Source organism: Dermacentor variabilis, chromosome 2 (assembly GCF_050947875.1).
Source record: "Dermacentor variabilis isolate Ectoservices chromosome 2, ASM5094787v1, whole genome shotgun sequence".
NCBI classification, from domain to species: domain Eukaryota; kingdom Metazoa; phylum Arthropoda; class Arachnida; order Ixodida; family Ixodidae; genus Dermacentor; species Dermacentor variabilis.
The window spans coordinates 164596071-164623893 of NC_134569.1; the positions used below are offsets into that span (position 1 = coordinate 164596071).

General features: G+C 44.3%; 1 protein-coding gene and 1 pseudogene across 3 annotated transcripts in view; one reads left to right on the forward strand and one right to left on the reverse strand.

The window, feature by feature from the left end:
* The window catches only part of LOC142572918 (uncharacterized), a 138755-nt gene that overhangs the window by 40112 nt on the left and 70820 nt on the right, over positions 1 to 27823 (forward strand). The gene's annotated exons all lie outside the window — the stretch shown is intronic.
* LOC142571056 (uncharacterized) lies at positions 15325 to 17453 on the reverse strand (annotated as a pseudogene).

Sequence of the window (27823 nt, forward strand, 5' to 3'; positions counted from 1 at the left end):
GTTTTGTACCTTTTTACCTGGGCGAGGGGAATGTCCTCCTCACCCATCAGCTACCTGCCCGCAAGTTGGGGAGGAAGGGTGCACGCACGTCACGAGAGTGAAGAAGCGGGAGAGGGTGTAGTGCGCTCCCGTGTCTACGCCGGCTCTCTATGCAACGACGCAGGGGAAGACGAGCACGTGTGCTCCCCACAAGTTATCGCTAAGCTAAATACAATATTTACTGTTTCTTTATACCAAAGCATACAACACTATTTGGAAATCTCGAGAGAGGCTACACCTCTCACTCCATATTTTTCAGCCACTTACACTGAGCTCTCCCTCCGAAGCAGGTTGGGTAGCTTTCCTTTAGCAGTGTAAATGCAGTGCAGTAACGTTGCGCTGTCTGGGAGTTGTGGATGAGCACTGCAACAAGTACTGCAACAGCATTTGTAGCAGCCAGCAGTACCGTGAGAGTGCTATGTGAAGCATCACAGGATGATGTAGAATCTACAAAGATAATTTCGCTTGCTGCATTCAGCTCCTGTGTGCGTCTCATTATTGGTGTCACAACCAAGACCACCCAGAACTGGCCATCCTCCGAGCGACCCAGCTTGACATTGAGGCCTGCATTGAGGGAAGAAATGTGAAAACATTTAGGAAGATGATGACTTTTGATGCAAAAAAACTAACGTGTTCTGTCCACCAAACTAAAATGTGACTAAGAGCATACATAGACCTGTTATGTGCAGAAGGGTTTGCAATTAATTTCTGAACCGAGGTGTCTACAGGAACTTGAACCAAAAGCTGCATAAGTTTGTTTGTGTCAAATAGAATGAGATGTCACACATATGCTAATTCCAAACAAAACAAATGAATGAAACCCACTTTTGTGACTAAATTCATAGATACAAAGTGCTCAATTTATGATTTGTGAACAGGAATCATTAATGCAGCCGACTTTCATGACAGTTGACAGCTGCATTGGTGTTTCTTCTGTTTATTTAAAGTGCCTGTGAGAACTGGGCACCATGGTGAGAAGCTGAAGGCAGCATCAAACTTCATAGATATGGGGACGAGTACAATGAAAATTTCAGTTTTGTAATTAAGTTCTGAAATTGTGTGCCACTGTCTAATAAGCTCGCAACATTGTTGCGACTAGCGTTGTAAAAGAAATGTCCAATAGGTGGCAAAGCAGTGTAGTTGAACAAATGTCATTACTGTCTCATTGTAAACATGGCCACCTCACTTGAGGTGGCTCAAAATGGTACTTTGAGACACGTAACAAAACAACAACCTTCTGCTATAATTTTCGACAAGTGAAGGAGTAAAGCAAATTAAATATCACTGGAGAATGGAAGCTACGTATGTGTAATGCATTCTTGTGTCCTGTAGAGAGATGAGTTCAATTCACGCTCACTTATGGATTGAACTCAACCACGATGAACAAGATGGCACTCGTCCTTCAGAAGCACTTTGTGTGTGTGTGTGTGTGTGCGCCTATGTGTGCCCTTTAGACGCAGTGCACAAGAAGCAGCAATACTTTGAACAGCAAAGACTGGCAAGCAAAACATTTTCTCCAGATTGTGCGAACTTTTTCAGGGACCTACAGTTGCCATTTTGGCTGCTTCAAGAACTGTACTGAAAAACTTGGTCAAAGGAAATGCCCCCCAATGTATGGCATTTTACAGAGCCATAAAAAGACTGCGCAAGAGCCACCCCAATTTTTTTGCATTGTTGTGTAACCCCATTTTACAATGAAATGGCTGCATTGGCAGGCATACAAGTGCTGCAATGTTTGTCGCCTGCTAATACCATGTGTGCATAGTTAATCTAACCAGCAATATTTATGAAACAGTCCTGTTGAAGTAGTGCAGTAACATAAAACAGCTAACTGCTGTAAGGAGCACTAAGCATTTTAATTTACTCAAGAATGCCTTCCGTGTAAAGAGTGAAATCATGAGAACGATAACCTACTTAAAATGCTTACATTGTTCTGCTGTTGCGCGAGTGCAACAGACTCCGCATAGTGGCTAGCGACAGAGGCCATCAGGTCGTCCTGTCTTTGCTCTGCCCTTCTGCTCTTCCCTGCCTGCCATGGCTCTAAATGTAGAGCAAGAGGGGCACCATTACTCATTTCCTCACATGCAACACAAAACCTGTTTTTGTGTAGTATTGAGTTATTTACCACTGCTCATTGCAACTTCTGTTTGTATCGGAGGTCACATATACCAAAATTTTGTTTCCTTTAGGAAAATCAAGGAAATGCAGTGTTAACGAGTGAGGCATTTCAGAACATGCCACTATTCTTCAAAGCAGTCCCAAGCATTATTGTGCCTTTTGGCACCAAACAAAACCAGACTGTTTACGGCATTGCACAATTTATTTTTTCAAATAACACCACATATGTGATGCTATTTGTTGCCTAGCCAATCTGTTCATTCTCTCACAACCCTTCCTGCATAACGACTGTCACGATCCGCCCGGGTTCGTGAACAAGGGAGGGCTTGAGGCACCCTCCGTTAGAAAGACGCTCCGCAGCGTTGCAATAGCGCAGCGTAGTTGCAATAGGTGATGAACGATGACTGACCGCCGAGCAGCTGTGCTTGTCGGTGTTTATTGCGGTGTGGTGACCAATGTTGCCTACCAAGCCTGGCGGGCCCATGAAGATTATGCCTGAGGGGCGTCACATGCTTGTTACAACGACGAGAAATGCTTTTTCTCTATGTGCAACTTCTTTGTTACGAAAGTTACTTGAAGTACGCAATATACGACGACGAGCCCATTCACTAAACATACAGCAAATACATACACATACTAACACATTCATTGTCCCCTTGTACCATTTGGTGTTGTCCATCAGCAAGCATCATCCAAATTGAGTCCTTGTAGTCAATGCGTTACACAGCTTATTTACATTTTCAATGCAACTTGTGTTTGTGCTCCTAAATCGTTCCTTTTTTATTGTTCTGGGGAATTCTGAATGTGTTTATGTGTTTGTTATTTAGTTTTGTGATTTTAGTGCGCTACTTATGACTAATATTCTACAACCCATGTTCCGTAATGACAATGTTTCTGAAAAGTATGTGTTCACAATAAGCAAGTAAAAAAATGTGAGAGGGTTTGCTGTACACTGACTTGTCTGATTGCTATGGCCACTTGCATCCTCGCGACGCCTCTCCGCTGTTGCAGTCTGGAGTGGTCTCGCTAAGAATAAACACGATGCATAAGGAAAATAAGTACATGTCATACATTTGGAAAAAGAATGCAGAGATGTTTATAACAAATGAACTAAAAAAATGCCGTGCAACTTACCTCTTAAGCCGCTTGTGCCAGGCGCTGTGCCAATAGACACATCAGGTGCACCACTTGCTGTGCCGCCAGCACCGCTGTCAACAGCGCTTTCCCCCTGCACATAGGCAATTGGCATCAATAATGATTACAGTTCTGTTGTCGTGATATTTGTTATTTACAGGAGGTATTGTAGTCGTATTTCAATGGCATCCGAAATGGTTGCATTTCGAAATGACTACACTAATGAAAGCCTGTGCGATGCTCTTTTATATGACGATCAATGATGAATGGTTGGTGCACATGCTGCTCAATAATTGAAGCTCTTTTGTTCCTGTTGCAAACCATTCTAAGTGTTACCCATTAAGTGAAAAGGTGGCATGCTACTGGTGTTTCTACACTCAAAAGTAATCTACTATCTCAGTTTCATAAATCTGCATTGGCTCAACCCCAATTACTTAGAAAACAAAAACAGGATGGCATACCACTGCATGCGGACATGCATAAGCTAACTATAGAACGACTAAACGGGCTACACCAACATGGCTTACATGCCTCATTAAAAAGCACAAAGTATTGCCTTTACATAAGAACACGGGCACTGAGCAAGGGTTTGTGTGCATGTCTGAAAGAGCGAGTAAGTGATAGTAAATAGCTTGACGATTGCCGCTCGAGCTCAGGCCACCTTCTGAGCGGCAACACTAGCACGCGGCCAGTCATCACTCATGCTGGCAGCAGAAGGTGACCGACTGAGCAAATGGTGACAGCGCGTCGACTTGGCTTTGGCCTTTTGAAACCCATGCGCACTGGACGTGTCTCTTGGAGACGCAACAAAAATAATGCGAAATCATAAAGTTCACTACGGTACCTGAGCATCATCTCCTCTATTTTTAGGTGCTGTTAAATGGGAACAGAGCATACAGTAACAGACAGTCACCTAAAATTGCCGCACGGAGGCTTTTCTTTTTTGATACCCTATAGCCATCAATAACAAAATGCTTTTTTCACCTCTTCATCGGGCTCGAAGAACGGCAGGCAGATGCCGATGGCGCTCGCCATTCCAACGAGAGAATGATGCGCCCTTGCGGTGCAGGCAGGCTGCCTACTCTGATTCCTCTGTGATTATGTTCGAATACGGTATGTAAAAGCTCCGTCAACGAGTGTACTTACCTGCTTTCGGCGTTGAAGGCAGCTGCATTGCGGCGGGCATTGTAGACGTCCTTCTTCCTGACGCCTCGCCACTGGGCCTCTTCGATTTTCAAAGTTCTGGCAGTCCCCTGGCAGCCAGCTAGTTCCGGTTCTGATAGGAAGTCACGTGGGCTGGCATCCCAAGACAACCTGAACCTGCCCGAAGTTTGCAAAATCGAACGCCGGGAGAGCTGGCCAAATGTAAACAAGCTACCAGCATGCCAGCGCCCGGCAAGGCTGGCGCACGCTTGGTGTAGTCGGCCCATTTATGCGTTGCCAGCTTGAAAATATACAGTTGCATCCAGGGGTACGATCACTTTCGCACGACTCAACGCAGGACGCTCACTCGGCCAACCTCACCTTGCGCAGCGTTACAGATGGCCTCCGACGAGGCGAATGACAAGACGCAAAATCGCGCATGATTGTATACTCGAATGCGATAGCTCGAGGATCCCTGCTCGCAGCGATCATGTCGCCCACCGCCGACATTGATGAGTTGGCATTGTGGCATCACAAAACATGAAAAAGCAAGTTATCAAGTACGTCTCATACGCATAAAATTTCGTGCCGACCTGCTTGGGCTTCGATTACAGAAAGTTTGTGGTGTCTGATGGTGCTTCTCATTTTGAGCAAGGGATGCGGCTGGTGCGTGAAAATGCACGCCCCCTGTGATTAGCGAAACGTTTCACATGAAAAACAGCATTGGTCGCGATCTTGAGAGCAATAAGCCAATGTACGTGTGTCATATGTACCGAGTACAATCAGTGTATTCTTAGATAATGGCCTGCATTTTGAACACAGTATCGGTTTCGAGCTGCCACCTAAGCATACGACGGAGAGACGGAGCGAACACGGGATTGCTGCAAAGCCTTTGTTAACTGCAGAAAATGGGGATATATACATACGCGAGATATGTGGAAAGGAACGCCACCAGAGAAAGAGAAACCCAAAATGTATCACAATGTGTGAATGAGCATCTACAACTTGCGTGGAACACGATGCAGATAACATGCATGCATGAGAGCACAGCGCACTGATCACCACCGCGAAGAATCCTTCAGGAGACACACATACACACAAAAGCTTCAAACTGTTCACCACTGCTCGTATCACACCGCTTCGCAATGCCGAACGGAGCGTTAGCACCTGAAAAGATAACGCTAGAAGTAAGGAAATCCGAATATGGCCATAGACAGTTGGCTAAGCGAGGTAAATTTAAGTCCTCAAGCGCCCGCATTGCAATCCGTGAAGTCCCCGCAAAGATAGCGGCGAGCGCCCATCGCCTCTTTTAGTCGTCTGCTAGCCAGAGAACTTCCAGAGAGCAGCCAGACAAAAATCGTCCTGGCAGGTTCTGGCAGCCCCCGGGTAGCCAGAGCCGACCAGCTTGAGCAAAACGAACGCCCGGCAGAAGTGCGTAGCGTGGTGGGCGGAGCAACCCGAGAAAAACGAAGACGCTCTGGCTGACTCTGGCAGCCCGCAGGTAGCCAGAAGTGGAAAATCGAAGAAGCCGACTCTGCAGCAGTTTTCACAGCTGCACCTTCCGCGTTGAGTAATGCCACCAGTTGCTGCCGCAGCTCCTCCTTGCGTGCCGCCTTCAGCTGCTGGCTCAACGCTCACGACACTTTTGCCAAGTAGGGGTGGGGTGCTCCTCGAGAAATACAATGAGCATTTCACGCTGCCTCGCTGAAACATGCTGCTCCGGCCCCCGTCCTTATGTGACGACATCATTTTCGGTGCGTAAACAAGCCTAACGCACAAGCAAAGACAGGCAAGTTGTTTGCATAATGGATGGCACACCACCTAGTGATTAAAAAAGAAAACAACTCAAATAAAATTACAACTACAGTGGCCATCTGTACCGCAAGCTCACATTTATTACTGAAAATTATATTTGCAAGTGTTCTACACAAACCAATGTTTTTTAATCAAACCAGCAACATCCTTCAATTGCTATACTGTCCCCAAAGTACAAACAAAAATGATGACGTGACCTTCCGGCAGACTGCCGCTCGTGGATTGGTTCCCTTCACATCTGCGCATTCCACTCTTTATTCAAGTGACGTAATCCAGACATAACAGCCAGACCGAACCGGTTCCAGAGCCAACCGTTGCAGAATACGGCCCTATGGCCGCGGAGCACAGCCACAGCGACATAGTCAGGGCCCAGGAGCTGGAGCTGTCACCAGCCTCTAAGACTCTCAGACGTCCCCTCTCCAGACTGTGCTCCTCGAAGCTGCTGCTTCCCATCTCTAGGGCACAGCTGGAGATGCATCTGCCCTTCTCCTCATCCATGCCAGCAAAGCCAGCTCCTCCATCTTCATCTCCTTTTTCTCATGTGCTTCTCGCATCACATGTGTGTCACCGGCCAGCGCCAGTGTCTTCACGTATTCACACATGCGTTGCCGGTGGCTCATGACAGAATTCAAGCCGAATCGCTTGAAGGTTGCTTACAGTGCCGTGCACCCTGGAGTCGTCAATGAAGATTATCATTTGTTGTTTCTAGCACTCAACCATCTGGTCCAGATGGCGAATGTAATCTGAATAAACATTGCGTAATCCAGGTCTTCATGTACCTGTAGTACCACAGGGACATGTTCTTCACGCTACTAAAGTAACACAGGTTTTGTGACTTCCCTATTACTAGAAGAGGCAACATCTCAGTGCTAACTGCATATGCTCTGACTATGGTCGTTACTCTATCCTTGCTATGCTTCCCGCCAGTGCAGGCCTCAGTGGAAAAAGAAAGTGAATGGTCTGGCAGCATTTTAAGGAATAAACCTGCCTCATTGCAATTGAAAATATCCACAGGAGTGGACTCTTGAATCAGACTTCAGCTTGCTTGTCCTGTAACCCATGACAGTGGACTGATACATAGCTGCGCTCTCCCCACAATCCTTATTGAATGAAATTCCCTGCCTTTTCTTGAAACCTTGAGGTCATTTATGTGTGGACTAAGCTCTTGCGTGTCCATCTTCAATGCGAGCATCTGAGTTTTTTGCTGGATAATGTTACTCGAAACTAGATAGCTCTTTGATAGGTCTCCTTTCACTCAAAGCAGCACGGCAGATGATGCTTTTGTGCAGACATTCTCCTTCTGACACTGCAACGCACGGCATCAGGTGAATGGAGTCTCGTACTCACTGTCCCAGAAGCCGCATATTGGTGTTCGAGCAGGCAAGATGATATTTTTTTTTACATAACCAGGTAATGTCTGCTTGGAGAGGTTAAACTCCTTTGCTATGTCAACTTGCATCTGTCCTTGCTCTGTTAGCTTGATAATGGTGACTTTCTTCTCTAGTGTAATCATCCGATATTTTCTGTGCTTCTTCAGTACACTTGGTGGAGGCGGGGCCATGGTGTCGAAAACACATTGAGCATGGTGCTTACTCGGTTAGTTGAGAGGCATGAGTGGAGGGCTGCAACACAATTGACTAAGGCATGAAGGCAAAAATAACAAACATAAATGGCACTGGTATGGACAAAAAGGCAGGTGAGACTACATGACGCCGAAGCAGAACTGATGATGGTAGGTAGCACTTTTCCTCAGAATTATCTGGTGGATTTAGTAGCTAAACTTTGAATTATATACCAATTCAAGCTAACGTGTTCGATCCGGAGTTAGCTGGGCCAAAATTCTGAATGGTGTTTTTCGTGGAGTCGTAGTGCTTTGATCTTGCAGCAAATTTAGTCCTGAAAATCACTTTTGGCTTCATGTTGTCTGAAATATTATTTGTTCATATTTGTCCATATGATGTCCCCATGGGGCACCTGACGTTCATCGGGGAAGTCCTGAATATCCAACAAGTCCAAATTTTTTTGTTTCGAAAATCAGTCAATTACTGTATTACCAAATACCCTGATAAAGAAAGCAAAGATCATTCACAACAAAATGAAAATTTTATTGCAAAAAAAAAAATAAACCGGAAAGTTTGCATACAAAGAAACGAAGTTCAGTGACAAAAAACATTGATCGGAAAAGCATCATAAGAAGCACATAGAAGAAAAGCCTTCTTTGGAGAATTGACGGTTGCATTCCAAGGGGATTGAAGGGGAATGTAGAAGTTGGAGTTTACTTAGATTTTGTTTAATTGCAACATTCAAGAAGACAGGTACCTAAAATTAGTCCTAATCCCATAAACTCTTCACTTCCTAAACCCAACTTAAACCCCCTAAAAATCAATCAAACCATGATCAATCAGGATCAGAAAAAAGTTGAAAATTTGCACAAAACTGTAACATGTTGAATGTTTTGTTGGTTTGTTGTGGGATTTACGTGGAACATAATGAGGCATGTTACTATTTTTCCTGAGCGTCTATTATAGTTTTGTCCTCCACTACTGTGAGAGTTCGTCACGGATTTGTGATGCTGTTTGATCCAGCATGTACGAGTTGGCACTATCGTGTGCAAGACTCTAATGTGTTCACTGTCTCAACTGGTACTTTGGTACATCTCAATCACAGCAGCAGGAGGGGTGACACATTCTTGCAGACGTTCTTAGGACACTGCGGCGCATTGTGTAAGGTGGGTGGAGCCAACATTGACAGATACTTATTCAGTTTCGCATCTCCTCCTCTCGAGCCGGGTGCAACTTGTTCCTAGGGACTGTGAGGGCGCCGCGGTCAAGCTCTGCGCCAAGTGAGTGGCACTGCTCTGCTGACATGTGCACAATAGTTGCGCGTGTTCACGCTGCTTCTTGTGCTGGTAGCCAATTTTATTTTCTCGCTGTGTGTGCCTTGTCACTGTCCGTATGCACATGGCCAGCTGTCGAAGTCTTTTGTGTCCAGTCCAAGTTCTGTCCTCACAGAAATGCAAGTACCTGTGACATGCGGGTCACCAGGTGTCGATATTGTGCGCACACTTTGGTTTGCAGGCCTACTTTTTTTTTTTTTCATCTCCTGAGATAAACCTTACTCCTGGTGCCATATTTTACGTCATGTTATAGAACTTAACGACAATGCGCAAATGTGTTTCATGTCTGTTTCCATAAGCAGGTACCGGAAAACTCATACAAACGGCACATAATTCCCTCCGCCATCAGATACGCATCGTTACTTTAAAATGCCAGAGAACCATTTCCTGTGCAGAGAAAGGTTTGTAGGAAATTATGCAAGGTATCTGATGTACACTTTCAAGATGGTGACATGATCGTCGCATATTACACGTCCCATGCTGCAAGCAGCAAGGTCATCGAAAGTAAGCACGGTGTATGAGAATGCATAAAGTGCACAGTTCCTTGGTTGTTTCCAAATGTTCCAGTCTGCTTTTGCTCCCACTGAAAAAAAAAATTGAAGGTCGTCAAGACAAAGGGAATTCACACATGAGCAAGTAGTAGACTCATGTTGTTGCCTGTTTGGAAAATATCTGCAAGAGTCAACCCTTCATACGGATGTACGGCTTTAGCTGTGTTGCTTAGAATATTATACTTCACCTTAAACGACAGCAGAAAGAAAAAAAAAGAAAGAAAATGGTCAAACCACCAAAAATGCTGTGCTGTGGCTTCCCTGGAATTCGATGTTGGCGAATTGGAGACCTTTCCCATTTCATAACAAACACGCACATTTCATACAATTGAAATGCCAGGAAGATGACCGTGCAATCAGAGCATAGCGGGAGTGTGAAATGGACAAATTTTAGTCATATATTTGGGATGAGATGCTTACAGTTGTGTGCTCATGACGAGTGCTTTATTTTAATAAAGGTGACATATTTTCCATTCTGAGCACTCCTTGTATGCGAATGGTAAAGGTGGGAAGCATTTCTTTGCAATGTGAACTTTGGAATACTGTTGAACTAAGAGCTTACTACTCAGGCATGTAGCTGGAGCAACAAGGCTATTAATGTGACGTTTAAGGAAATAGAAGCTCATTCGGATCATGGAGTTAACTTTTACCGTATGTTATGATAGGTGGGTGTACAAAAATCTGGCACATGTACAGCCTTCAAATTTCGACATGAAAATGCAAAACTCAACCGCTTGGATGTAGCTAGCCGACGTCTGAACAGGGCAACAGTTCTGTGCGAGTGGGCGTTACTTTCTTTAACTTAGTGTCTTGTTTTGAACAGAAATTGCTGCTTATAGCGTGCATGTAAGTTGAAAAAATTCTGCATTTGTGCGGATATTTAAAAATGGAAGTACATGAGAAATATGCAAGCTTGGAGCTCGAACTGCATTGAAGCCTTTCAACACGTGGGTAGTGATTATGTAATGCTTATGGTGCGGCCAATTATGTGGCAATTAATAATATAGTTAAAGCTTGATCTAACAAAAACCAATTTTATGAAGCTCCCGATCTAACACAGAAATTTCAATTCCCCAGCAAGTACCCATAACCTTCAATGCTGTCATCAACCTGAATTAACAAAACTAGCTTGCATTAAAGCTGATTTATAGGCTTTTCAAGAAATAAATGAGCAAGAAAAGCTGTGATTTCTTTCTAATTTTGATGCAGATGGGTTATTTCTTTTTTTAGTGTGTGCTCCAACGCTATCGCGTTAAAACATTTGAGCACTCTAGTTGTGGCTCTACTTTCATACTGACGACGCAGCACGCCACGCCCATGCACAGAACAACAAACTCTGCAGTCGCTAGCATCCTTATGTACCATGTGGCTCCTGGGCCGGCGGTAGTTGGGTCGCCCTCACAGTACATTTACACTCGCAGGCGTGGGTTAGTGGCAAATACAATGTCACAGTACCTTTTGGCTCTCGCTATATTACAATTGCAGATTTCGAAGGACTGAAAAATCTCTCACTCGATTTTCGGAACTTCCCGATTTAACGAAATCATTCGAGCATGGTCATCACTTCATTAAATCGAGTTTCAACTGTAGTCATGTGTAACTATGGGACTATAAAAGCGAGCCAATTTTAACTACCTTATGGCAAGATGAGGTATTTATCCTCATTACACCATTCATGCGTGGAGCATTGAAGGTATCTCCTGGAAATGGCTTTCACTTAAAACTAAGATGTCTGCAGGACACACTGCTTTTGTTCAGACTTCAACAGGAGATAGCTTATGTGCCTATTCATCCTGTTAAGTTCTTCGCCTATAAGAGAATAAAAATGTGGCCGAGCAAGACAGCTGCTTTATTCATCGAGCACCATGTCAAGAGCAATCAACACCGAGTGTTGATTGCTCCTTCTGCCGCAAAAAAGCTCATGCTGTCGTCTTGGGCGAGTCGGTTACGATATCGGCAGCTAGACGCTCCCTTCTCTAACCACCAACCCATTTTTAATGCGTCTTTCTCGTGCAAAGTGAGATTAAGTGGTCACTTATCTATGAGTAGTAGAGTTTTTATATTTGATGCTGCGCCTATTTTATTAGTCTTAAATAACACATTGTTACACTGTAGTGAATTATATTTTTAATGTTATTTATTAGCTCCAAGACTGGCAAATGCAAGTAGCCAAGCCAGCAGCGGTGCGACCACATTTGTTGGACAGGGGACCCCACCAAGTATACCAGCAGGCCAAAATAGAACACCACAGGATTGCCAACCAGTTGCCAGGGCATCTACTCCACCTCATGGTCAAGGAACACCATTAAGCAGAGCAGCAAGTGCCATGTAATTAGGTTCTAAGACCTGGGAAGATTGTGTTGCATTGCATAGTGTGCCAGCTGAACCTGAAAAGAGCTGTCAGGCGAATAATTTCTCTCTAGAGCATATTATGCTGCTTGAAAGGCAATTACATGCAGAAAGAAAGAAGGTGCAAAAGTTAGAGGTACAGCTAAAAGCTGCTGAGAAACAAACAATGCAGTGGCAGGCACATTACTACGAGCTTAAGGCTACAACACTGTGCCTCGATAACATGCAAGGTGCTGAGGATATGTTCAGGACTGCCTTCTGTGCAAGTGTTTAATGATATACTAAATTTAGTTTTGAACAATAACCCTCGGTTTGCAATAGACATAAACAGCAGGTCACTCAGTGCTGCCGAGCAAACGTATGCAGTACTGGTTCGCTTAACCCATTCGCTTCCACGGCTTCGACGGGTGTTCCCGCGAGCTGTTCCGCGCAACTTTCGGCGCCATGGACTATCGTGTATGGCATCGTAAAGAAACCTCCATAGCGCCGGCTATTGCGTCCCACATGAACATTTTTTTGTTTTATTTTGTTTGGGAATGTTTTCTGGAAGCACTGCTCTCAGAGTACCTTGCGAGTGTGGAAGGTCTTGAAGCAGACGGGCATGTGAAGTGCCACTCCACATTTCTCGCACTCCCATCGGCTCTCGCTCTTCTTCTCTTGAGCTTTACAGACATGACATTGCCTGGATGGATTTTGCTTAATTGCATTCGGTGAGATTTGGCGATGGAAGTGAGCCCACTCACAGGCTTCTAGCCGCATCGGTAAAGCACCAACAGACAATTTGCTTCGTCGCCGGTATCCCGGTAGCACAGCCTCTTCGATCAGCTGTTCTGCCAGGTCGACTTTCCAGTCTGTGTAGCTCACTCGCTTTCCTGTAATCTTGCCCGATAGGATGTAGCTGTTATAAACAGCGATGTCCATGATGTAAAAAAATATCTTCTTGTATCCTTTTGCGTACCTTCGCATTATAGGAAAGGAAGCGAGCTGTTGATCTTCTCAATCCACACCTCCCATTCCACAGTTGTAGTCCTGCACAACCTGTGGCTTCAAAACAGGCAGGCCACTCTGGCGATTTTTCTTGCCGGTGTCAGTCACACTGGCTGTGTTGTGACACGTAGAGAGCATATTGACAGGCTTCTTGTCCTGCCATGTCAAAGCCATGGTGCCTTGCGAGAAGAAGGCCTTGCACTTGCCTTTTTTTTAGCTTCATCTTTTTTAGCTCCTTGGGCATGTTCTTATGGTGCACCCTAACAGTACCCACAGCGTTTGATCCTGCTCGGTTTATGTGAAAGAAAAGGAGTGGTGAAGAATACCAATTGTCTTTGTAGATTGTGTGACCGTCCACGAGACGATCGCCGACAAGGTTGATGACGACGGCCTCGCTACGCAACATTCCAATGGTAGCGGTAGTTTGCTCACATTTTCCTGTATAGACAGAGAAGTTCAGGCAGTAGCAACTAGCAGATTCGCACACCTTGTAGAACTTTACCCCGAAACGGGCTTGTTTTGAGGGGTTGAATTGCACGTATGCGAGACGACCACGAAATTTAATCAAACTCTCGTCCACAGCGGGACCTTCTTCTGGAGAGTAGGCACTACCTATAGTCCAATACAGGTCGTAGCTTCCCCAGCTTGTCATCAGATGCTGCAAGGTTGCTGTCACAGAGATGTAGATATCGGGAGAGCGCCCAGAAACGTTGCCTGGGCATCACCGTTGCAAAATATGGTGTGCAGATCTGGCTCATTAGCACACACAGCGCGAAGTAAACTTTCATCTCTCCTGGTGTCGTTTCATGCCATGTGGGGTCCGGCTTAGAAGCCTGTTTCTGCCTTGCATAAGCGTTGCTGTGCCTTGCAATCATGACCCAAAAATCGTCTCCAAGGAGAGCGTTGAACAAACCCAAAGCTCTAGGACTCTCACCTACTTTGAGCTGGATCGCTCGCTTGACTCCACGATTCCGGTAAAAGACAGTTTCGAGACATTATCTGAATGGTCTTTTTCCTCCCACTGCCAATCTTCATTTCTTGGATTCTTGGAAGGCGGTGGGGAGGAGAGCGGAGTGCCTTCAGATACACACAGATCGCTTTCACAACCACAGCTGTCCTCACTGTCATTCTTATCGTCGCCACTTTCTTGGTTCGAGGTAGCTTCTGGATCGTCACCACAGTCACTTTCGTCATCACTTTGGAACACCAGCTCGAGAATTTCCTCACACATGAGAGCTGTTTTTCTTTGCAACGCCATGCTCGATTCTCGAGACGCAGCGAACGACTCAACAGAAAAAGAGGAAACGCCAACTTCTTTTTTTTTTTCGAACTAAGCTCAAGAATAGTAGACAACTATGTCCATCTGGTGTTAAAAAGACGAAACAACCCAACAAAAGCGTAGAGGGAAGCGCCATCTGTCGGGGCCTTTTAAAAACACATTTCTTCGAGAGGCTGGCGAACCACCGGCTTATCGCAGTTTGGCCTTGGCCGAACCAGCCGGCGGATCGCCGGCTTCGGAAGTGAATGGGTTAAGGACAGGTATGGCCACACGAGAGATTGCTTGCAATTTTTTAATTTCAATGCCATCATTCAGCCGTATATTTTCAGAATGGGTACATATATTGCAGAAGGTTCTCACTGAAATGACTAGCTTCCCCACACTTCCTGAAGTACAACAGCACGTGCCACCTCATTTTAGATTGTACCCAAACACACGTATAATACTTGACACAACAGAAATCCGTATACAAGATCCCTCAAGTTTAAGGAGGTATGGTAGGGTAAACGGTACATGTTACATTTAACGTATTATTTTAGAAACAAGTGCAGATATTTACATCAAATTTCGTACGCTCACAACAGATGCCCCTGCGTACAATATGGAACACTTTTTGTGAGCTTAGATTGTTTACCTGTCATTTGGCCCATTCCCAAAATGTCAGGTGTGTTTAATTATTCAATGTGCCTTTTCTCTGTAACCACTCAAAGGAATGTGGTGATATTAGGCAGTGTTGTTCTACATACCCATAGGTTATATCTGAACTAAAGACATGCCACATTCTTTTAGGAATTTGTTCCCTAAAATATAATACCGCTGCATGCACAGAGGCACAAGGGGGGGTGTCTTGAAGTGTAATTTTTTTCCAGTGTTATCATTCATATCATCTGCAATTTTTTAGTTCCGAATATTTAGGACTGGCTAATGTACATGTGGGCAAAGTTTCACTGAAATCCGATGAATACTTTCTGAGAAAAGGTACATTGAATTTGAGGAACTTGCAAAAAACACAATTTGAGAAAAATGAAGCTTTATGTTTGCATACTTCTCATGCATGCTCAAAATGCCCCAGGAGAATACATTTCACGGCTGACATTCTTGCAGGTGTCTCCAAAACCCTTCTTAGAGTTCCTTTTTACCCGTCGTGTTTCCTTGCTCTTGGCAGAGTCATACAATTCTGCCCTGTCAATCCGCTCTTTGTCCATTCTGTCGAGGGCAACATCACAAAACACACCTGGAACAATTCCAAGAGCCTCTAGAACAGCTTTTCTTGCAGAGTTACCATCATTGTAGTAGGCTACAGCATCGTTAGCTGCTGTCCTCAAGGTGTCAGCACTGACAAATGTTGTCTTAGCGCAACGACACCAGATGAGTTGTTTTCAGCGACTCATTGGTGTTCTGTGTTCGTCCGTGAAGACATTTGCTCAGAAGACCTGGATCTGACAACGCCTTGAACACTGGCTTGATGACGTCCATCACGGCCTCAGGAAGGTAGCTTTTGTGGGAGTAGGTCTCAAGGCTTCCCTCGACAAGGCTGCGCTTATACCCACACCATGAAGAGGGTCCCTTTGGGCAGAGTCCATGGTGGGGCTTGGTATCTGTGGATAACTTATGAAAGTATATTGCCCACACCGCTCGTCTCATATTATCCAGACTGTCTGTATTTCCCCGAATAGCTTTGCCATAGTAAACCTGAAGGGAGTCAATGTCCTTTTCTGTGAGGTGCCCTTTCCCGGAAAGTGGTAGACCATCGGCAAGCTTTTTCCCCTTCTCATTCTTCTTGATGTTCCTGAGCCTTTTGCCCATTCGCTTCTGGACATGTCCTACACGTTCATGTTTTTCTATGGCCTTCTCGTATGGCTGCGAGTCTCTTACCGAAATGTACGCCTTACTGTCTCCATCACCAATGTAACTTGTGTACATTAGTTGGTGCTTTTCAACAGAGTGCCCAAAGATTTTTACTGCTCCAGCAGATTCCATTCCACCAGATGGCCCATCGTAGGTAACTTTACATTCATTCAAGTTGTCATCTGTGTGAAGATTGCGGGCACACATGTGGCAAAACTTGGACTCTACTTCAAAGTCGAGCACTTTTCCAGTGTCGGCCGATATCGCTGCTACGACGCCATGTAGTGAAGAATAACCCCGCTTCATCCACGTCCCATACACTGTGACCGCAGTTTCCAGCTCTCCATCAAAGGCGAAGGCCTCTTTTTTTCAGTTCTTCGGCAGCTTTTGCCATACTATTACTCACAGCGATCGTAGATGCACAAAGAAGCCTTGCGTTGTACGATGCAAACTTTGTTGGCGGTGGCGGTAGATTGAGCACAGCACACATGATGCGACCAGATGCCAAACATTTGCCGCAGGTGCGAAGGGCATAAACGAACCTTTGATTTACTTCAAAGACGTTGCCAGCAATGCGCCTTGATGTCTCAAGCACACTGAGAGCATCGCACTCGCTGCAGGTGAAATTTATGGAAGATGCCAAACCGCTTCGCCTGTTAATAGCTTCTTCCAGTATTATTGCACCCTTGTTGCACTTTTTACACACAGCAACATCTTGCAAGAAACTGCGGAGAAGAGCGAAGTCGATTAGACGGTAGCCAGTCGTACTTGCCCCGTCTACATCAAAGGAATCACAACTGATCCTCTCACCAAGTTTTGTGAAGCTTGCGCTTCGTCGTGCCGGTTTCTCACTGCCCTTCTTGCTAGTGAACCAATTACCTTTGAAAGTTCTCTTTTTGCTCCATTTGCTGGGCGATCGTGCCATCTTCTGGGCAAGCAATACGTTTGAAACACGAAACAGACACGACCGCAACCGTAATGATGCCAACAATAACAAACACGAAACACGCTACAAGAGCACCACTAGCGGAACATCTGCTATCAAAGTAAATATTTTTAATACAATATGATCTTTTAATGCACAACATTTATTTGCCACACATACCCAAGCAAAAAAAACCGCGCCACAATGAAGGAAATTGCGAAAGACAACGATAAACAAACCGGCCTCCGAACTCCGTCCGCCATTTTGAAACACCAGAGCGCGCGGCACATTTTGGCGCGGCATTTAAACCGTTTTGAGCGGGCGCTCGAGGCCGCGCTTCCGCAGGTTTATTCTTCATAGTGCACTCGATTTTTCCGGGCCAAAATTGCAAATTCGATTTTTTGGAGGTTTACCCTACCTTACCTCCTTACTGCCCAGAGACGAACTTTCTCCCACCATAATTTTGCAAACACAATGAAGTGTGTTGTAGGTGCAATACCTGACTGCCATGTTAGCTTTGTGTCGCCATTATATGGGGGAAGTACCAGTGACAGAGCTATTGTGCAACAGTCCGGAGTACTTGATCTATTCGAATTGCGAGATGGCATCATGGTTGACAAGGGATTCAAGGTAGATGACCTTTTGCCACGGGATGTTGTCCTTCATATGCCGCCATTTCGTATTCCTGGAGAAGCGCAGATGAATGCTGAGGATGCTGAAGCCACAAAGCATGTTGCAAGTGTGCAGGTGCACATTGAAAGGGTCATAAGAAGAATCAAGGAGTTACATTCATTGGACAGACCCTTACCTACAAACATGTTAGACATAGCAGACACAATTTTCACATGTGCATTTCTCTCAAGCTTTAGGCGACCACTAATAAATAATGGGAAGTGGAGACAGACACTATGTAATCGGACGCGAAAGCATGCGGTATATTTATTCAGAGCACTTAAAAGGTGTGGTCATGCACCAAAGTTTTATGATGCAAAGGAACAATCTACCACAAAGCATACATCAAATTGTCATAAAATAAAGGCAACTTTTGCGCTTTGTTTCAGCAATGCTTCTTTTGAAACAAAAGAGAAAAATTATTTCCCTCATATTATTAAATATCCTTCTCACGCTACCAAAAAGCGCCACTCTTGGTGCGAGGATATGCTTGGCAAGTGAGAAAGTGTGCATAAGGAAAATGCAGGTGGCTATGCTGCCTTCTGAGTGCTATTGCTCACCTTTGCAATGTAGGTGATTCGCCCTATATTGTCACTATGTGTGCGTTAGCCTTCTGATAGTTATTTTCAAATTGTCCTCGTCACAATGATCAACTACATAAAACCTCAGAGCATACTTGTAGGACACGTAGCCTGCACCTGTAGTATAAAGAAATCCAAGGCGTCGGATACGTCGTGTCATCAGTTCTGGAATTATAGCAGTCTTATAAAAGTACACCAGGCTCTGAAGGATGTCTTGCCAAATTTCTTTGTTGAAATATATACGCTCCACTGATATGGAGTCTTGAAGGTCAGCATGGTCTGGGAAGATTACCAAGTCACACCATGGCTTCTTCGTGACTCCCATCTGTCCTTGTACTTGGTAATAATAATAATGGTTTATTTTCAGGGTGATCTCACCATTGATTACTGCCGAGTAGAAAGCTTTATCAGAGCAGGCATCAGCAACTCTTTGGCCAGCTTTCGAAGTGGGGCACTTCACTTCTAGAAGCCCATCCTCACTGCCACCTCTCACAAGGTGATCGGGCGATGCAGCAATGAAAGAATGTAATTCGTGAATGTGCAATCCTGTTTCCAGGACATGTATATCTTTGTGATATAGTTGAATCAATTCTACATATTTTTCAACCGCTTTTGATTAATTTTGTATACCATAGAGCCTGGGGTCACCATTCTTCATTGTTTCCTTGCAAGGCTAAAGTATTTCTTTAACAAGCCCTTCTGGCTTCAGGCAGTGCAGTATCCTGTGGAACTTTGAAGCAGTTAGCTTTGCAGTTCTTTCTGTGAGCCATGCAGGGTTCTTATTTTGACCTATGGTCTTTGCACGGATCTTCGCCCCCTGGGTAGCTAGTAAGTAGTATCCTTCTTTTTCCCCTAGTACTATGTGTGATACTTAAGCTCTTGTGCAAATAACGATAAGGGCTTGGCGTGTTCAACTCATCCTGCGCTGCAGAGAACTATACATTACAAAGTTTTTATCTGTGATACGTATTTATTGAAAACACCAGTGATATTTGAAGCCTTGTCCAGGACAGTGAAAATGAGGGTTTGTTGTTCTTTGATATAGATGCGTGGTATACAGAACTGCACAGTACAATCTGCCAATTTTAAGATTTGTGTACCAAGTCTGTAGGTGATATAGTTAAGCTTGTCTAAAGTTGTGAAGTAAGTGTTTGGAAAGCTCAGAACTGTGCAGTACATTTAGTACCAAATTTTTATCCTTTTGATATAAATTGTACACTCAGGATCATGGAAAAAAGGGCTAGTCATGCTGTGCACAGAGCTGCACAGCCTAGTATTTGTATCCAGGTTTTCCTTGAAAGCGTTTTTTCTAAGCTGCACTATGCTTTTAATCACAGTACTGTTTGCAATACGCTCACATGTTTACAAGAATTGTTTGTTGCAAATAAAGACCTACTTTCTATCTGGTGGTATTGATGATGCTGTTGTGCCAGGGGACCCTGCCATCATCAGAAATGCAGTACTGGCAAAGCTTGTCCCTCACAGCATAGGCTTGCCTGAACAAAAATAAATAGGCAAGTAGCACAGTTAGACAGCAGAAGTGTGTGCAGAAAATGTACTACAGTATGTTTGTAACACAATACATCGTTTTCTGTCAAGCATTAAAATAAAATGTGATATTTGGGCTTAATCTGCCATTTAAATACTCGGGAGATAATTACAAGGTTTAGAATGCTGGGCCAAAACAAAGTACGTAATATGGCTTGTATACTATATCCGCAATGTATATGTTTCCAGATTGCTTTGTTCAAGATGCTGTACTGCAAAGCCCAAATTTGTTTATAAATTGTTATTGTGAGCTTTATTTTAATGTGTCACAATATGAATGTCTTGGAGAACATAATACTTTTGGCTAAAAGATAGTCTTCCAGCAAAGTAGGTTCGAACTACAAGTAGATAACAGATAAAAACAGCTGTTGCTAGAAAATAATTGCACCTGCATCCAGAAATGCTTTTTAAGCGAATGGGCTATTCAGCTCGCATATTATTTTTCAGTACGAGATATGCTTGTGCACAAATCCATAAAGTAGACAACGCTCTGCAACACAGATGCACGAGATCGTTTGTTAAACTAGAAATACCTGGTTGAGTTAAAGCCTGTAGAGTGCTATGCAGACAAAGCATCTCTGCTGCATTCTTCAGCTCTCCAGCTGCCTTCGGTCACTTGCCAGTCCTCACAATCAGCAGTTCCAGGTGGACAGTATGCAGCTCGAGATGCAGATAATTCATGAAGTAAGAAATTGTGTAGCGCTACGCAAGCACAGTCACACACAATTCTGTTGACATTATCGTCTTTTGCTTTAAATGGCCATTGAAGAATTTGCCATCTCTATGCCATAATGCCAAAAGCATTCTCAACCACTCTTCGAGCCCGGCTAAGTCGGTAGTTAAATATTCTTCTCTGATGTTTCTCTTCAAATGGCTGACTTGCATCAGATGTGTCGGCGAACAGCGGTTGAAGGGCTGTAACAATGTGCAAGATAAACTTGATGTAAAGAAAAATTACAGAAAAGCAATGTGCCACTACAAGAACACACAGCACAAATGGCATAAAAAGACTGTTGTAGCTTACTTTTGCTAGAATAAGGTCTCATCATAAAGGTCTTCAGAGGGAAAGCCTTATCTCCAGCAAAAAAATAGGGCCTCTTGCCAATGCTGCCAATCTCGGAGTCTTCAGGAATTGCAATTTGATTTACAATTTGATGCAAATCATCCGTACCTGTAACTTGCATCACTTATCGCAAGCAATGACTTGCAGAAACTACTTTTCTAGTTCCTGTTTTAAGGTTCCTGATTTGGCGGGGCATTCAATGACCATCAATGAGCATTGCCATCAATGGCTCCAATACAATGAGGCAGGTTCCACTTTTCTTCGAACTCGTTTGCAACCTAATTAAAAAAGCAGAATGAAACACTACTGAGCGAAATCCACATTATAAAATAGTAAAATCTCAGCCATTTGTGCAAAGCCTCAAGCAATGCAATCTGAGGTAAATGTCACTTTATAGTTTTGCTTTTACCTGTGCAACACTGACAGTGCAGAACACACAGCCCACATTGAGTGTTACAATTCACGGTCTGTGATTGAACTATTACATGTTCAAGAACCCAAGGTTGTCCAGGTTAACCTGGAGTCCATTACATCATACCTCATATTGAGAACATGGTTTTGGCACATAAAACGGCACATAAGCATGCAACATATAGTGCTACACTTATTGCTTCTCAGATTCTGACTGCATGTACAGAATCTAAAATATGTACTGATTAACAGTATGTGAAGCTCTTCAAACTTACATTACTGAGCACATGCAAACGTTTGAGTTGCAATGCATTAATACTCAATATCTGTGTCTCTATAAGAAATTGTGTCTTCTAGTTTTGCTTACTGCAGAGACAGAAGCTTTCAGTGCTGTTCCTAATTACTCAGTTATACTAACTGCAGTAGTCTAACCTGCTTTAATACAGTTTGAATTTGATTAAGTAGGAAGCAAAATTAGGAATGTACATACCTGTGTGTTTAACAAGACGCAAAATTTCACTCTATGTGTACTTAGTTCTTTCATTTGGAAAAATGCCACATTCTGAGCTGATGAATGAAGTGTGAATTCAGCTTCGTGATTTCTCCAAAACAGTAGCATCTTCTCTGCTACACTCACATTCCCGAGCGCAGGGTATGAACCTTTGTTGGGAACAGGTGAAACGTTCTCGCTGAAGAGGTGCACAATGTGACATATACACACTGAGAAGGGCAGAAAAGATAAGCACCCATCTTGTCTGCCAACTCGTTTTCTCTAACTCCTGGGTATGTGTGTTAATTTGCTCGACACTTCTAGCAACTAAATTTATAACTTGTGCAAAAATTAACATGCATTTTCATTGCGATTTTGACTTCAACCTTCATTTTCTAAATAATCAAGTAGGAAGCACTAGCCATGGCCAGCATATAGTGACAGATTTTGCCATTTTCATCAGTTATTTGAAATACAAAAAATGCACACTATCATTTGGCATTTAAAGCTGTTTGGTGAGCATGCCGGAATACTGGATCTTTAGTTCGAAGTGAATAGTGATTTAGGACGAATATTTTCGAATCTAACGTATGTTAGATGATGTGATGTCACGTGATGTTACGTGGTCGTGACGTTAAAGAACACAGTAGCAATACTGTGAAAGACAAAACTAGCTTTTATTGGGCGAACTTGTGCCCACAAAACAGGCTACACTTAAAGCACAACGAGAGCGGAGAACACGGTCAGCGATCATTGAAAATCTGATCAGCGGGTCAAGCGCGTCCACTTCTTATACATCAGTTGTCGAATGTTCCAGAGTAATAGCTGGGACCCACGTGCCTTCTACAAAGTTCTACATTATTCACGTCGCGCACACATGCAATCAGATTACACAAGTTTCGGTCACAGACAGCAGATGGAAGCATCAATAACATTCCAGAAACTTCCGATACATGCAGGCGCGTCCTGCGCTGTACGATAACATTTGTTAGGCGGTGAAACGTGTCGCCTGATAAAGACAAATAAGTACACGTGTCAGTATGTTGTGTGAAGCCGCGGCAAACTCCAATGAATTAATAAATTTTTTTATTTACCAAGAGTAATTTGGGAGTTACAAAGTGAAACTGCTGCTTACTACTTCTGTGCAAGAATGAGATCCAAATTTGGCCCAGTAGAACTTATTAAAGAAATGTCGAAAATATAAAGAGGTTAATTTAGCAAGATTCATCTGCGTCTATGCACGTAAGAAGCTATTAAAAAGAACGCAAGAGTAAAACACTGCACAAATTAAAAATGGAAACTTGAAATGACTGGAGGAAGTGTAAACACGAGATAGTGCGGCACAGTGTTTTATTCTGGTTAGACGTCTTGACTGCAATTATTAGACGTCTCTGCCTTTGTGGTGCGACCGTTGACGGCGCATGCCTCGCACGTAAACAAACTCATACCGGGCTCCGTTACAATACTCCTGCCCTTTCTTTATGTGCTTCACTGCACAGCATTATGCTTCGCTGCATGACAAACTGTACTGCGACAAAGGTTAATGAAGGGCGCCGATCATGACACTTTGTAAAACTGAATACTAATGTTTCTTTAGAAGCGAATATCTATTAACACAATATTCGAATATTCGCAAAGTCCAATTGTTTGGATATTCTACTTACCTTGAGCCACTCAGCTGCCGATAACAGACATTTTACATAAACAGGGCCAACGCCCTCCCAGATTGCTTGACAGACCTCGGCAATTATCTTGCAGGCGGTTGACCGTCCAGCCAAGAAATTAAATGACAAGGTCCTTCTTGTCTTGCCAGCTGCCAAAAATCTGACGGAAGAAAAACACACACCTAGCTTTTAGTGAACCCATAACTCTTCCTTCGTATGCAAGAAAACACAGCACAGGTGCATAAATTTGAAACCATCATGCGATCAAAACACGGACATGACAGTGTGCACAGCGAAAGCTAGGCGGTGGTCTGGCGGAATGGCCTTGCGGAACTTGGTATTCGCATTTGTTATCATAGGCCCTACCAGTTCCAAGAGTCTATCAAAACTTCACGGTGGCATCCTTAAATAGCTAGCAAAAAAGAAAGCACAGTGTGAGCATTCAACAAGACGAAACAATGAGCTGTCAACAATACTTACTCGCGGTAGTACTCAACGTCGCGTGACCTGAGGTGCGGCAACAAAGCGTTGGCGTGGTCCAACTTCTCTCGCTTCTGCAAAGCTGGACGAACCCACCATCGCCGCTTCCGAGGTGGCCGCTTTTTCCGTCCTTCATTGTCCATTGCCAGAAAGCAACTGGCCAGAAGTATCATAGTTACTTCCTCTTCCTTGTTCATTGCTGACTAAACTAAAGCTGCAGACGACATGCGCAGTTGCGCGAAATTATAGTTTGTAGTAACTGATGGGCCAATGAATAAAGATGACGCTTGAAATGGTATAATGAACAGCGCCACCACGCGGACAAACGCACGCAAACTAGCTGGATGTGGGCGAAAGCGGCAGTGGTTTCCTCTGCAGTGGTGAAACAAATGTGAGCATCTTGTACATGCGCGGAAAAGATTTTCCGGCCGCTTTGGCTTTTCCGCCAAAGATTTTCCGCCTGCTTGCCATTTCCCAAGTGTGAACGTAGCCTTAGTCTTTTGCAGGGGTGCACGGAACGCGATTTGACATGTTGCTTTCCCTGAACGTCTACTCTCATTTTGTCTTCCATTCCTCTGACAGTTGGTCACGGATTAGTGATGATGTTTCATCCTGCATGTACGAGTTAGCATTGTGTGGCTACAGTTCTGTTCGTGTGTGCGAGAGTGTGAGGTGTTCAACTTCTCAACCAGTACTGCGGTACATTTCGATCATAGCAGAAGAGGTGGCACGTTCTCTCTGGCATTCTCCTTAGGACGTTGCAGCTCATGGTGTGTGGTGGGTGAAGAGACAAGATTGTCTTGAGGACTGCATGTTGGTTGCCCTACGCCTGCAGATGCCCGAGTCAGCTGCCACTTGGAAGGGAAGTAAGACTTGGTATAGACAAACGTATTGTTGGTGACCGATAGCCAGAGCCAGGCATGTGTGACAGAACTGCTTCGGGGTGGCGAGGTGTGCATTGCTGTGCCCCATTCTTGTAGTACACTGTGTATGGGACATGAGCGCTGCGATATGTACGGAGGGCTGTGCTGGTCGTTCCCATCATGCAAGCAGACAAGATGTTGCAGATGTTGGCTTTGAGGTATTTGAGGAGGTTCGTTGATGAGGTGTGGGTTTCAACTCATGTATGATGCCCTTGGAGGAGTAGCAGGGAGGCATGTTGTATATCTTAATACTAATTGATACTTGATTGGATGACAGATAGCTTAGGCAGGATCACCAAGTCTGTGATACAGAGGTTGGCAAGGTTCTTTGGGGTGTGAATTGTAGTGGTAACTCTTAAGGTATCAGTGTCAGCGTCATAAGGTCTCAGCGGGCCGCATAACTCATGACAAAGTGGAGCACACGGGACCAAAAGGTAGCAAGTTGCACACCGGGCGAGGGGCATAGAATTAGGAAAATTAGGTTGGATTACATCTTGTTCCTTGGGGAGAGGCTATAGTCCACACTTCGTTGGCTGTCATGTAGCGTGGAAGCATGGTGAAAAGGCAAGAAGCCAGCGACCACATTTCAGTATGCTCCATCGTTGCCAGCAGCTTGGGGCAGTGGTAGGCTTAGCGGTGCAAACTGAGAGAATTCTTGCATATTCTGTGTTGGCTGGCTCTCCCAGCATGCAGTGCCTTGGAAGTTCACACTGGATGGTTTCAGAGCGTGTGCCGACAGCACATACATTCTCTTCTGGTGGTTGTTGGGGTCTGGAACATGGCAAGGGCACGTCTCTTGACTTGGGGTGGCTGTAGTATTCTTGGGACTAGGGGAGGCTACCTAGTGTGCAGCTGGATGATTAGCTTGCTTGTGGGAGCTCAGTTGAGTGCCGTCTTCCGTCAACAAGTGGCAGTACATCTGGACAGGTTCATCGACTTGTAGATGCATCCGAAATGTATCTGCATTCAAAATAACAAGCACGCTGCAGTCAGCATTGTTAGTCTGTTGCAGGGTGTGTAGAATACAATGGGGCGTGCTACTTTCCGTCAACATCAGTGTCGACTTTTTTCCTTCGCCATCTTTTCAAGAGGTAGTTGTGGATGTGTGAGGCTGTTTTATCCAGGTTCACGTGCCCTCTTAGAGAGTAGTAGTGGAAGGCGTAAGAGTTGGCACTATCAAGTGAGGACAGTGCTCATTTTATAGGAGGGCACCACCAACAAACCAGTTAACAAGAATTCAGTGTTTCCGCATGTTGACGGTGAGGACTATGCAATCCTTTGGGAACAAGTACGGTGCATGCACCTCCTCAAAGGCTCACGACAGAGCATTGCAACTGACAGTTTTGGCATGATGGGTGGCGAAACGCTGAGACCGCCCGTCAAACAAGCATAGAAATGTGGGCCAAAGAGGTGAATAGCCTGGCTCATTTCTTGACTGGGAACTTTCTGAGCACAATACTTGCACACTTGGCTGCGAGCTCGCAGCTGGGCTTGAAGGCCTTGCTTGCTCATGGTGTTCTGTTTTGCAGACATAATTCCCTGAGGTCCTTCACATATTTAAAGGCCAAATATGGGTATCAACATTGTGATTAGCTTTATATCATGAAATCTTTCTGTGCGCTGAAATAATATGGATAAAACTGCAGTTCTCTCGTCTTGCAAAACTACCTTTAATGCACTCTTCTGGTCATCTAGCATATACAAATTGGCACTATGGTGTTGGAACAGTGCTGTTCATGTGTGGAAGGCTGTAATGCACTCGATGTCTCAACTGATACTGTGGCCCATTTTACTGTGGGGCAGCTGGGACGTTTTTAAGCAAAAGATCCCTAGTCACCCCGGGAACACCTCTGGTTGCCAGCTTGCTGCAAAAAAAGAACTTCTTACTCAAGTGCAGATGTTTGAAGAGCTGTACGGCACTTTCATTCAGGACGTCTTGGCACTTTGCCTCAAGCTTGAAAACCACATGTCCGAGTCAAAGTTGTGCACATACTAAACATTGCAAACAATGCTTTCGACATGTTTTTATATGCCAACATCTCCACTGTAGATACCGTATTTAAAGAATATGGTTTTGCACTAGAAAGAACAGATGTCGCCATGGGTTTCAGCAACGTGTGGAGATTCAGACAGCACAGTGTTTGCACAAGATTTGAATTCAGTTTTCAAGATTCTGAGTTGTGAACTTGACATCCTTTAACGTGGATATTGCACCTGAAGGAGATAGGACCACCCTGACTACCTTTCCTAAATTCTTTGACTGGCTACCGTGCTTTCTATACATATCCCAGCTGATTTGGGTGTTGTGAGTACATACATCTTGGACTAGCAACCAACTTTATTACTTCTTTATTTATCCTTGTGCTTTCTGGTCTTGTTTCGTCCGTGTACTGTGCGTTAGGTGCATGTTCAAGAACCCCAGGTGGTCAAAATTAATTCAGAGTCTTACTATGGTGTGCCTCATAATCAAATGGTGGTATTGGCCCATAACATTCCCAGAATATTTCTTTTGTCATACACTTTTCTCATTTTCCTTCCCCATGGCTTTTTCTTTGTTACTGATTTCGGAGCCGTGCGGATGTTGGGAGAGATGGAGTCGGGAGACGCAGGTGAGCACAGTAAACAGACTTTACTAATAACAAACCCAAAATAAAACACTCGAAAAGCAAAAGTCAAAACTCAATTGGCAGAAAATAAAAATCCACCGTTGCTTAGCCAAAACAATGTCCTTATTCTCTCCTACGTGTGTCCTTAGCGTATTTCACACGAAAGTCCGGCAACCCTGGCTTATGGCTGCACGCTAACTAAAAGGAACGCTCTTACAAGGTTCCGTTGTCGCATGTCACTCCAAGTTCGATGTGCGTCGGCTCTTGGTCACCGTCTGTGCTCCCGCTGACTCCGCAAGTT